This window comes from Maniola hyperantus, chromosome 8, assembly GCF_902806685.2.
Source record: "Maniola hyperantus chromosome 8, iAphHyp1.2, whole genome shotgun sequence".
Classification (NCBI taxonomy): Eukaryota; Metazoa; Arthropoda; class Insecta; order Lepidoptera; family Nymphalidae; genus Maniola; species Maniola hyperantus.
The window spans coordinates 6,822,043-6,826,861 of record NC_048543.1 but is presented as its reverse complement, the minus strand read 5'-3'; positions in this window follow the sequence as shown (position 1 = coordinate 6,826,861).

The following is a 4,819-nucleotide window of genomic DNA, read 5'->3' as shown; positions in this document are numbered from 1 at the left end:
TCAAAGTAACCTCATAATTCGTTTTCGTTATATAATATGAAATTGATAATTATAATAATATAACGTAATTTTGTTGCAGTCTTTTATTATGTAGGTATACCTACTACCTAACCAGCCCATTTAAGTGGAACAAATATTTTAACAGTTTAGCGCGCAGCTCTCGATTTATTTCCTACCTATACTTATGTAACTTAGGAGAAAACATTTAATAGGAAAAAGCAGTTTTGTTCCAAAAGTAGGAATAACCCTAATAGAGAGAGAGCCAGCGCCGCAGAATACATTTACTCCAAGGAGTATATAGAGTGGCCAGCGCATGCCAGACCTTAAAAATTAGACATACTTTGACGTAAGATTTTTTAAACCTTTATTAGGTACCTACCTGTTATCTTCCAAAGCCACCATGATCCCATTAGTCGTTGATCTTTCCTCCCTGTGATGGGGACAATACGCAGATAAACTTTCAGCTTTTATAAAATAACAAAGTTCTGGCACGCGCTAGCTCTTAGTCCATAAGTATATTTACTATCCAGGTATACCCAGAACGACGGATGTCTTTAGATTCCCCCCCAATAAACAAAAGATGTAACTGTTAGGTACCAAAATGATCTATCAATTGTCACAAAGTTAGAACTTTGTCATTGCACAAAAATCCGATCTCAAAAACATTAATACGACTATTTATTTGTTTTGCAAATAATTGTTGTAATATAAATTCACAAAATATATTATTTATTAACCACATTTTTAATACGCAAAGCATCTGATTAATGATTGGTCTCGCTACGCTCCGCAAAGCTTCTTTAGAGCATCGCAAAAACTTCCGCTACTTTATTGTCAATGTTACCCGTTTCTACTTTATACGCCGTTACGCTATAGATACAAAATTAACGTTACTATAGTTACTGTAATGATCGTTATACGTTCGGATACGACTTATATCGATTCTCCAAATATCGATCTGTATCGCAGCGTAGTTGGTCATAAATAACACGAATTGATCACAGCTCCATTCATCCAGTGACAGCTGAAAGTTAAATTTTCGGAAAATCAAATCAAAATCGGCCATTTGTGCGAGTGAACTCGACAAGTGATATTTTCCGAACTTTTACAACTAAGGAATTTCAAAACTTAAATATAAGTCCCGTAAATTGCAATTGCGCTGGAACCATGTCTCATTAACATCAAAATGACGTCATTTTACCAACCGAAATAAAAATATACCATCAGCTCGAAACTTCAGTCTAGTGCTGACGTCACTAAAATGGTAGTCACGCGCATTAGCAATTTATTTGCGGGACTAATACTTGAGAACACAGGTTTCCACTTTCCAGTGTATTTCTTTACTCTGTGAATACAGGTTACAAACCTACCTACTGGTTTAGTGCATAATAATTAGTTACCTACATTTTAAGAAAGAACTTGCCATATAGGTAATATGTTTTGCTCGTTTTGCTCTATATTGTGTCAATTACTGTCGTGTCAAAATTAGTATGATTTTAGCATAGAATTATTATTTTATTCCCTATTGGTCCCACCTATTCTAGGATAAACCATTCTGTATTCTGAGGATAAACCGTAGGTGAGGTACTTTTTGACATGACAGTTGACACGTCATGGAGCGATAGCAAGTCCTTTCTCATATTTTTTATTTATTTATTTATTTATTTTTATTTATTCAGATACAAGTTAGCCCTTGACTGCAATTTCACCTGGTGGTAAGTGACGATGGAGTCTAAGATGGATGCGGGCTAACCTGGAAGGGGTATGGCAGTTTTTAATAAACCCATGCCCCTTTGGTTTCTATACGGCATCGTACCGGAACGCTAGATCGCTTGGCGGCACGGCTTTTGCCGGTAGGGTGGTAACTAGCCACGGCCGAAGCCTCCCACCAGACCAGACCAGAAATTTAGAATTTTAAAATTCCAAATCCCATATTGAGTAATAATAAAATAATGCATCTTTAATTTATGAAACAATCATGCTATTAATTATTATAATAAATTCTCGACTCTAGTATCATAAGGTCGGATGTGGATTTTTGCTACTTTTCAGGAGAGCCAAAACAAAAATGCTAGGGAAATCGGGTCATAATTTCTAAACTACTAGAGATACAATTTCAGTTGTTTTTGTAATATTTAACACTTAACTGTACCTATCATTAACCATTACTAGAAATACTTTATCATTAATAAATAAAATATAAACTCACAATTTCTTCAAAATGGACGATATGCGACTATATGCTGGTAATATTCGTAACTGTGCTAAAAAATTGCGTGCATAAGTTGTAAACCGACTTTATGGCTGCAATTTTTACTATTACAAATTTGAAATAAAAGTCGGATCTATTACTTAATATTTCATAATACGTCTTAACTGATTATACATAAGTAATATTCGGACAAAAGATCACAGTAGTTAGCTCACAAAAATCATTTAGGAGTTTTGTGAGATAGCAACAATGTACCTATCTGATTTTTCTGAAACTGATTAGTTAGATCTGAAACATAATAATTGCATTCGCCCGATAGTCTGACCATTGCATCCGTGTAAACCTTGTGACTTCTGAATGAATGAAAATAACATTTACAAATTCACAAATAAAGCCCATTAATTAAAAACAACGGCCAAAAATTGGAAAAAAAAATTACAAAGAAAGTAATTAGAAACCTACAGTGGGCCAAACATTTTTTGTGGAATTGCATACATGACGGTTACATAAATATAGAAATCTAAAACATGCCAACATAGCCTGATTTTCCTTAAAATGATTAGGTACGTAAAGTAAGAATGGAGGTCAGCAGGTACCTACTGCAAAAGTTGGTTATATTTTACAGTGGATAATGGTTTCTCATTATGTCGTATATTGGGCGGAAGCGGGGAAGAATTTTAAGTTTATATGTACCTATAACATACTAATGAAATACAAAAAAGTCTTCTTTAAAGTAGTTTTTATAAAATAATAACACCCAGCATTATTGCGTTAGTTAGTTTGTAGCCAGGTAATATATTCCGAAATCTGAAAATCCCCGCCGTTCTTATTTTTTTTTTGATATAACAAACGGTCCTGATATATCACCTTTGTAAAGGGATGTGGTCTTTAAAAATATGTTGTAGTGCCAAATCAAACTTATCAAAAAGTTTTGTTTCCTTCGCATGTTCTTGTAAACTGTGACCAATCTCTTAGTTTAGTAATCTGCATTGTTTTCAGCTGTTCCCTTTTTTTCTATTTGTGCATGGATTACATCTTACTCCACGTAGGTACATGTTGCATTTTAGCATAAAGCTTGTGATTTATCACCTTTTAGTGTGGTAATCCTTATAATAATCATAAGTAAGTCATAACGATTATCATGCTCCGATTATGACCGACACAATTATCAGACCATAAAGTCAATTCTTCAACAATTTCGAGAATACTTTGTTTCTTCTCTAGTAGATTAATGAAATAAGACAAGCTACTGTTTTATTCCTTCCGCTGCAGCTGATGTTTTCAGACCACATTAAAGTAGCAACACTGCTGGTAGCATCATGAATCGTTTTTAAGGTGCAGAAACTACGCAGGTATAAGGATTTACTGTTAGTCAAATCCGGCATTGCCACTTTTGTAATAAAAAAAATACTTTCTGCTTTCTTGAAAATTCCATTGCTTCTGTTTCGACTGTTCTTTTTAACAGATACTTTTTTAAACTGTTTCTTTCGTGTTTTAGTTAAGTTTTTTTATTTTTTTTACTTTCACTTTTATTAGTTGTTTAATTAATAAATTAATTTATACTACATTTATATTTAAATTAACATAATCTAAAGCTTCCTATAATAAGGTATGTTTCGTTAGAATCACTATCATCACATATTGTAGGTGCCTTATGATTTCTGCTCTCGATTAATATCAAATTCGGTCGATTATAAGACGGGTAAAGAAGAAAAAAATTGATTAGGTACTCTAATTTTTTAAGGCTACCTTAAAAACTAGTGCAATAAATTTTTGAACTGATGATTTGAACTATGATTCATAAAAAACACCATAAATGCACGGTTTTTTGCTTAGTGGGGTATTATTATAATATATGTTTAGATTTCCATGGTGTGATTTTCGTGGTCCTAAAAGATTTTCTAGTCTACATTTTCAAAATGTCTTCAGCTTTATTCTGGCTCTTTACTTTTTTCCCGCAGTTTAGTCCAAAATTTTGGTGAAATAGGATGGATCTCTTACCTATTAATCACATCAACTTTAATGTAGTCACAAACAAAAAGCTTTATTTCAACTTACTTCCATGAATTTTATTGCAAAATTATTTATATTACAAGGCAAAAAGTCTTAAATGATTCACAGTCCAAATATTAATACAAAAAATTTGAAGCATAACATCTGTTGTGATTTTACCTAACAAAATTATTACATATTTTAGAAGCAGAAGTGCGTAACTGCAGTACCAGCTAGTATTACAAATAAACTTATTTCGTAGCATAATGGTCGAACTCAAAATACATCTATCATTTTTCTCCATTGCTTTGGTGCATACATACGCAAGTCAAAAAATATAATTATGGTTCTCCAAATTTTTAGAATGTGTTCAGATACGACATTATGCATGTATTTATCTTTGCAACGAAAAGAGATAGAAATACTGGTGTCAGCTTGGCAGAAAGAGCCCGAAATGCTCATTACCTTTATGTAAAAAAGTGAGTTTGGTCGGAAGTACACATCCGACCTTATGATACTAGAGTCGAGTATTATGATTGATCAATGATCACACATTTTTATGACAGTGTGATAAGTCCATAGTGGTCCATAGCAATCCAATCCAATAATTCTGAG